The sequence below is a fragment of the Pogoniulus pusillus genome, chromosome 14, assembly GCF_015220805.1.
Source record: "Pogoniulus pusillus isolate bPogPus1 chromosome 14, bPogPus1.pri, whole genome shotgun sequence".
Classification (NCBI taxonomy): domain Eukaryota; kingdom Metazoa; phylum Chordata; class Aves; order Piciformes; family Lybiidae; genus Pogoniulus; species Pogoniulus pusillus.
Genome location: NC_087277.1, coordinates 9,681,030 through 9,689,769, shown reverse-complemented (window position 1 = coordinate 9,689,769; position 8,740 = coordinate 9,681,030).

The following is an 8,740-nucleotide window of genomic DNA, read 5'->3' as shown; positions in this document are numbered from 1 at the left end:
AGAGGTCTGGACTTAAATTCTGAATTCATTCCTCTTGTTGCAGATAGCAGTGTAATGCCCTTTCCTTGCACCTATCAGCTCTGGATTGATGAGAAGCAGCTTGAAGAGTATTCCTCTTGGGCTGCCTTCCCTCTTTCATCATCTTTGAGAAGCTGGGGTCCTTTGTCTACAGAAAGACTAAAAGATCCTAAAGATATAGTAGCTGCCTATCACCATTTCAGCACAGCATGTGCTTAAAATCCCCTCATTGAAATAATGGCAGTGCTGCTGTGACTCCTTAGCACTTTCCCTGCAAATCTACTTGTTTCCAGGAAAAATCAGGCACATTACTCCATTCCTGGCCAAGAAAGTCCAGATGCTTTATTGCTTCATTCTTGTACTGCATTTAGTTTGTTAGTGGTTCCCTGTAAAAACAGTGTGACACATGGGAACCCTAAGTTGATACTCTTATTTATTTCTTCTGTGAAGTCATTTCTTGATGAGAGAGTTAAAGTTTACAACCAGTGAATGGCTGTTGACTCCAGGGGTTACTCTCATGAAGCAAACCGACACTGTTTTTCATTCCTGTTTATCTGAAGCTTGAAGAACGCTAAACACCACGTAAACATCCCCAGGCAGCAAGTGGGAAGTTGACTGACCACTGTGATTATGTCTGCACACAGCAGAGGAAAGCCCCCCAAAAAAACTGATTGAAAACCTGTGGTTGCTGAGCTACAAAATCTGCCTCTGTTGGAGCAATATCAACCCTGAGAGAGATGAAGCCAAAGCCTCTAAGATATGTCTTCATATTACCTGCTGGAAAGAGAAAGTACAGATGTGCAGTGATCTCCAGCAGGAGGTCTGATTAGAAACTAATGCTTTTTATTGCAACTGTTCATTTTAAAACAAATTAAAGAAAAAAATATCACACTGGTATGTATTTAGATTGAGAGTGCTGACATCAAGGTTACCTGTGGACAGTGATGGGCAGGACAAAGGGAAGCAGCCAGCCTCCCACCTGCTCCTCTAAAAAGTCCTAGCATGAAAGGACTTTGCTCACCACTGCAGCTTTGCCCTTCTCAGCACTTCTGTGTTAGTTTGAAGCTAACTAAGATATTTTAGTGAGAGGAATTAGATTACAGGCTGTGAAAAGGAAAAAATGGTGATGTCTACTTCACTCATAGGCTGAGATGTATAAAAACAAGAACACCAACACAGGTAACACAGTCACTATGTGTCTCTGGCTGCCTGCACTTTTCTCCCTCACCTGCTGTCTATGTAACTAATCCTTCCTAACCCACCCTGGCCGATCCTCCAAACCCACCTTGAATGTAAGGCAAAGTCTGGGATAAGGTTGAAGGGTGGAGAGGAGTTGGAAGGGTGGTTGGGAGCCCCTCCTGGGCACTCTGGTTTCTGGGAAGGCTGTTGTGTTTCTGTATTGCTTTTAACTTGGATGTTACTGTATATAGCTGTATATGCTGTAAATACCTGCTTGTATATTGTGCTAAGCTGTAAATATAAAGCTTCATTCTTCAATTTCCAGCTCAGCTGAGTCTAAGCTGAGTTCATAAGGGGTAAGGGGCTGGGTAATACCCACACTGTCACAACTTCTAGAGGTGAAGGGAAGAATTAATTATCTATTCCAGGACACCTAAATCTTTGGTTCTCAGATTATAGGTAACTTCTCCATAACAAAAAGGCCTAGTACATTGGCATACTTCCTTTAAATAGACAGTGCAAAGTACTCAAGCATTATGACTTGGCCCTAAAATGCACAATATCCCCTTCTGGTTGTCTTCTTAATCAAAGTATGGGGTATTTTGCATTTTTTGAACCACAGGAGCATGCTTGATAGTCATCCATGCAGATTCTTTCTGCAGCTGCCAGGACTGCAAATATGCATTCTGGGTTTGAACTGAAAGCTTGACCTTATCATCCCAAAACTATGCTCCAGATACTGGTTCTGTTAAAAGAAAGCAGCTATCTCAAGACTTAGGATGAAAGTCAGAAAGCCACTGACTGCCCTTCCAGCAAAGCATTCTTTGTGTCTACAAGTACCCAGCTGAACCTTGGATATATGTGTTTAGAGACAGCAATTAGTACCTCTAGCTGCACAACAAGCCTTAACTATATAACCTCAAGAAGGCAGATTCCCAAGAGTCCCTGCTTACTGGTACTCCTGTGCTGGCTCCATGCAGAGCTGAATAGAGGGTAATGGTACATGCACAGCTTCTCTCAGGTGCTGAAGAAGGAAAAATCAAAGCTGAAAGAGTAGTGGTGTTTATAAGTCATAGGTGGGAGGGATTAAAAAAAAAAATACAAGATGGTGTTAGGTAGAAACAGCAAAAAGAACAGTAATTACAACCCTTCTCTCCTGATCTGACTTCAAGCACAGTGGCCAAGTAGCCCTGTTGAATTACAGCTGTATTTGGGAGAGGTCCCACAAGAAGCCGCAAGGCTATTCCTGGCCACACTCAGGGTAAGCTACCCCGGCAAGGAATGTGTGCTTCAGGAATGCAGCTGGACAGGCTGTGTTTAGGAAAAGTTGTGTATCCTACCAACAGCGAGGAGGAGCGGAACTCTCTAATAAATGAGGTGAGCTAAATGTCGAGCAACCCAGGCTGGAGATAGCCACAGACATGGAGATGAGCAGCCCAAGAAACTCCTGTGGGCTGTTCATTGAGATCGAGTAACTGAGGCTCTGGCTTTTGTAGAAAGCAGTTGCTGGTGCAGGAGAGGGCTTTTTCACACACAGGAAAATGAGCTGCTCTGTGAAACAGATCATTCTGAATTAGAAACAGATAAGAGACAAGAGGATCAGTTCAGGGGCATCTTCAAATCCAGCCAGGAGCATCTTCCCAGGCCGTTTCCCCTGCTGTGCCTTCTGTAGCATGACCATTTTCTTAATGGTCGGTGAGGAAAACTTCTTTCAGAACCTGTGAGAGAGGGCAGAAGTGCTGTGTGGTCCAACAGCAAGGGGTTACCTTCAGGTTTTCTCCCACATCGTGTTTAACAGAGGCCTGGAGTGGACATTATGCGCAATGGGCAAGGCTGTGACCCCCAGCACCTTCCTAGACCTTGCCTGGGGCCATTTCTCACCTTTGGAAACTGCCCTGCCCAGGGACGTCTCTTCATGCAGTGAAAACAGCTGCTTTCTGCAGCCTGCTAGAGGGAGAGGACAGAAGGACAGAAATTTCACACTCCATTCCCCCATCTGTGTTAGTACCTTCACTTCCAGGGACATCCATCCTCTGAAGAAGGGTGTGCCCTTGGAATGTAGTCTTTCCACCTCTGAAGGCTTAAAATCCCTTTAAGAGACATGAAAATTAAGATGTAAAGAGACTGCAGAAGGGAGTACCTGGCATCAATCAGCTGCCTGTAACAGGTATCCAGAGAACAAGAGTAGTGGGCAATAAAAGGGAGAATTTGAGTGACCAAACTGGATCCTTGGAGACTGTGGGCACCCAGACAGCAATGCTTGTTGTGCAGGGAGCCACGAAAGCCACAGAAAACACTGCAGCACCAGTCACAGATTTCAGACCCATTAAAAAGGCCCCAGCCATGATGTGCAATAAGGGAGATGGAAGGAGATGAAAGGCATGGCTTTATATGATGTCCCTGCAGCTCTAAGAGGTCAGCCATGGCCAGCACAAAGCCAGGCCAGGCGTGATACCCTCAGAGCTTAATCCCTTTTGATGCCTTTTGTTTTTCCCAGTGCTGGCAGTGCAGCATACGCTGCCATGGACCTTGGGGAGGCCCTGAAGCTGATCCAACTCTTGGCTTGGGGCATTGCTATCCCACAGAGAAACCTGCATCCTGCAGGACTGTTGCTTCAGCCAGTTCAGGCACCACTGGCACCTTGCCTACTGTAGTTCTCAAGTGCTCTTCTCCTCTGTGGAACTGAATGTCAAGTACTAACAGCTCCTAGCTGCAAAATCATGCAGACAGGGCATGAAGACACCCTTTGACATGGAAAATATCTATTTTCTATAAAATCGAATCCTCAAGCCTGCTGTCAGTTACGCTGCGCATGATTTACTGCAAGCAAGAAGTAATTTACAGACATACTTCCCATTTGACAAGTCCCTCAGGCTGCTCCTTTTTTTCAGTCAGCTGGCTGACGTTAATTTGCTGCCAGCCTCTTTCCTCCTTTAGAGCTACCTATGGTGCAGGGAGGAGGGAGGATGGGCTGGCACATCGCGTGCAGCATACGTGGAAGTTGGCCCGCAGACAACACCCTGCTGTTTGTCTTTTGTGCACAGGGAACTGCCAGTACTGTTGTGGCTTTCTCCTTTCTATCATCTGTGCTAACCACACCTCCCCATGTACATTCCTGTTAACTGAGGTAAAGCCAGGGCATCGTTTTATTTTTCCTAAATATCTGCTATTTTCACACCAAACCTGCTTGCAGGTATTTGCCCAGGAAATTATCTTGTTCCTCTCCTGCTGGTTCCCAAGGAGCAGCCACTCTGCCCTGCTCTTGTTTCATTGTGGAGCAAGGTTCTCTACGAGAAGATCGAGTAACCTGACCAAGGTCAAGAAGCAGCTGGTGAGACCAAATCCACCCTTGGGGCCAGTCTCCTAGGCTTGAGAGTTCACTAGCAATTCTTAGGAATAGTCCTCTCACTCCACCATCAGCAGCCAGGACTCCATCCAGAGGGTTAAAATCTTAGGCTTGGACTTTCAAAGGCAAAAAGTTTGACAGCCCAGTCCTGCCCAAAGCTGCTTCTCTTGGCCTTTCAGCATCCTTAACTGAGTGGTCTCCTACTGCCAGACCCCAGGAGCAAGTCAGCATCGGAGGCACCTCACAACTTTCCAGCCACATCTAGCACCGGAACTTGTTTCCAAGGTGAGTCATGGCTTAGCACCTCCCAGCGGACCGCATGACTTGCAGCCAAAGGAGAGGTTGGCTCCTGCACCTCCTTAGGTGCCAGCTACCTCCTTGATGACTACATAAGGTCTCATGGTCATGGGATGAGCAGGCAGGAACTGCTGTAATTTCATTGCAGCTGTGACCTGATTCACCCTTCATCACATCATTTATTCTGTCTCTCTGTAGAGCAAGGGTCATGAGACTTGCCTGCCAGGTATGAGGATTAGCTCCCACTAGCTAATGCTTTGAAGATGAGAACAACAGCATACATTGCTGTGTGCTGCTGCTATTGCTGCTAGAACTGTGCTCTGCCCACCTGCGACCAGGCACAGGTAATACACAGGTAAGAGCCTATGGTGAGAGGCATTTATGTCATGTGCATCTGTGGACCATCCTAAAGTGAATCACTGTGGGGTGTCTTGAAGGACCTATGTCCACCAGAGAGTCAGCAGGAGGCTGCTGGGCAGTGGCAGGAGGTTATCCTCACATGCCAGGGGCCAAAGAGAAGCCTGATTTAGGGAAGAGCTTCTGAATATTTGGAAATATAAGGCTCCACAGGATACCTGTGAGCATCTAGGCAGGAGAAACAGAGAATCCCTGTAAAGTGCACAAACCAGTGAGCCAAGCTTGTCTCTCACCTTTGCTCTCACTTAGTGAGTTGCTGCTTTTGGGAAACAGAGGTGTAGGAAAATAAGGCTTGGACCACACCAGAATGCACTCTTCTTGAAGGTAGATGCCAGATGGCAAACCTTCCTGTAGCAGCGTGAATCAAAGCATGCCAACTCAGTTGCCAGCATGCCCAGCTACAGATGGCGCAGAGACCAGACCTGTGTCTCTAAGGAAATGCCTATTAGCTGGATGATGTTTTGGGCAAGGGGGACATCTTGGCTTCTTGAGGTTTGAGAGCACAAGCTTACACAGCCAAATGCAGGCTACTCACCTCTCTGCATTGGATAGTGGGAGCATGTCTGGCATGGCCTGAGTCTGTGGCATGGACACAGTCCTGTAAGGTGTGCCAAATGAGGGCTCATTGCCCAAAGTTTGCTTTGAAAGAGTGTTCTAGGCTTTAGCCCATGCAGGAATTGCATTCTTTAATGCAGACACTGATGATGCAATGACCACATCTATACTTTCTCCATAGTCCACTTACCTGTGGAAAACCAAGTGAATCACAAGCAAGTCAAGTACTCATTGCCTTTCTGTAAACCAACACTGCCAGGTTTTGTTATGCTCTGATCAGTGCAGTGCCCATTTTCACTGCCAGAGCTGATTCCCAACTCCCACTAGATGTAGGCAATGGCACAGCCACCCCGCCTGGTTACTGTCTGACATGAGATAAAATGTATTCCTCAGCATGAGAAGCCCAGCCTTAGGGAGGCTCAAGGCTGGGGAGGTAGGGTTGTGTGAAGGAAATCCAGGAGGAGGCATAAAAGGCTGTCTGTGCAACCTGCGTGCTCACATGTGCACAGGGTCAGCCACATGGCATTGGTTTCTGCAGAGCCAGTAATGCCGGTCGTGATGGATATGCTGCACTGAAGCACCTACCTCTCTGGTGAAGGGAGTGGGACAATCTCCTTTGACAGCTAAGCACACCACTTTTAATCTCTTTGCTGCCAATTCCCAGATCCATAAGCACAGAGCCACAATCAGTTACAGATGTACCAGCTTTGGATAAAACCAATGCCTCCAACTGTCTCCTTTGTAAATCTCTGCACCTTCCCAGGCATGTGCATGGATTTGTCTCTGCTTCTTTAACCCCTGCATGTCAACAGCCTGCAAAGGACCAAAGGCAAGAGTTTGAGCACCTGTGTACATGCTAAGTAAAGACTTAAGTAAATAAAGGAGGCTGCTGCTCTGCAACACTCTGGTGTGAACCCATGCTTGTCAGAGAAGCACCCAAAAAGCTGCCCCTCTGTGCCCTGCTCCATGCACAGCATTGCTGCTACACTCTGCCAGTGTAAATGAAGCAGCTCAGCCATGACTGGATCTATTTTGCTTTGGAACAGGAGCTCCAATTTCCGTGCCACAGTTTCTAAAATGTCAGTGCCTGCAGTGGGTCCAGCCCAGCTACCCCTGGCTCTGCAGCTGCACGTCCACACAAGTGGCTTTTCCAGTTTTTTTAAATCATAGAATTGTTCAGTTTTTTTCAATCATAAAAATTTCTAACTTCAGTTCAAGATGTACTACAGCACCAATGGCAGCAGCTTTCCTCTCACACCATGTTAACCTCTCTGAAGGTTTTAGCATATTCAGCTGAACTAGTGGCTCTAAGCAGCTCATGATCTGACACAGTGCTTTCAGTCAACCGCCTGCTGCAAACCACCAGTGGCTCCCTGGCTGCTCACAAGGATTTGACGGTGCTTGCAGATTATCACTTCAAATGACAATGGTTTTGAAAAGACAGGGCAAATCAGCCCCTGTGTCTGCCTCCCTTAGCATTCATTTCTCTCTCCATCCTCTTCTGTAGACCTCCAGTTCAGAGTTGCTGAGCAATTCTCATTAAAAGGATGAAAGTATTTTCAGTGACATGGATTTGCCTGGCTTAACCTACTCTGTGGAGCAGGATGTGAGTGACAGGCAGCCATAGCCTTTCTGGGCCACACCAAGCTCACTGACATTGTTAGGAGGTTGCCTCACCTCAAGCAGCTCCAATGCTGTACAACTTGGCCCTTTCCAAGGTCTCCTGGTGTGTGGAAGTCATCACCTACAGCAATGCTGTTGGAAGATGCTTGCTTGTCAGAGACATGGGGCACTTCACTGCAGAAAAAAACTCACTGAAGATGATTTTGCAGCTTTAACAATATCCCCTGCTACTCGAAAATAGCCTGCACTGACTGCAAGGGAAAGTGAAATCGTTGCTCCAAAGGGTGGATCAGATGGGCAGAAGGAGGAGATTTAGGCCTTGGTATATTTGAATTTCAATTTTTGTATGTGCTGCAGCTCACTGCTTTCTGTCCCCAGGGCCAGTGTGTGGCTTCCAGCATGAGCAGTTAACTGTCCCTCAGCCCTCCTGCCTGCAGAGTTCCTGCTGCCTTCATCCCCAGCAGCACTGCATGTGCACATGCAGCTTTCCCTGTGTCTCAAGTGCTCGCTTGTATAGGAGTTTATTTGGTGGTGAATATGTAAACCCACTGTTTGCAAGCACTAGATGCTGCCGAATGCCCCCACAGCGGCACGTAGCGCAGCCAGGGAACGGCTGGCAACGTGACCTGGATTAGGGCAGTTTATCCTCCCAGCGCAGCAGCCAGCCGCTCTCCACGCCTCTCCAGCCCTTGGCTCAGAAAAGCATCCCTGTCCCAATGGCCTGGCAGCCACCTGCCGCTTCCTGTGAGACCAGAGCCGCTCCTGGCAGCCCACAGCAGCCGTTCCCCAGGAGCCCACAAGAAACACTGTGAGCTGCCCCACACAAGGGGCACCCAAGTAACAGCTTGGCAATATGAGAAACTGTGTATTGAGAAACATGGACCACAGCACAGGGCAGATATGTCTCAGTCTGAACACAAACCATCCTATGTTTACAAAATGAGCTATAGTGGGTGCACCTCCTCAGCCTGGCCTTGGGAATGCAAAGAAACAAAAGTTTTTACTCTTCAGAATGTAAGACTTTCTTTAACAACTACTGTTGTGTGCACCTAATAAGCTACACATATATCTTTAATATATTTTCATATATAACATTGTTTCCTATATATTTATGTGTCTGCATGCCAAGCATATTTGTCCCTAAACTATTTTGAAGTGGCACTATGTGTGCATATAACGACACTACAATGCATATAAAAATACTCCCACATATAGGCATAAAACATGATACACATACACAAAATAGGACACAGATATAACATAGGTTCATGTGAAACATACATTTGGAAAGCATGTAATGTTTTT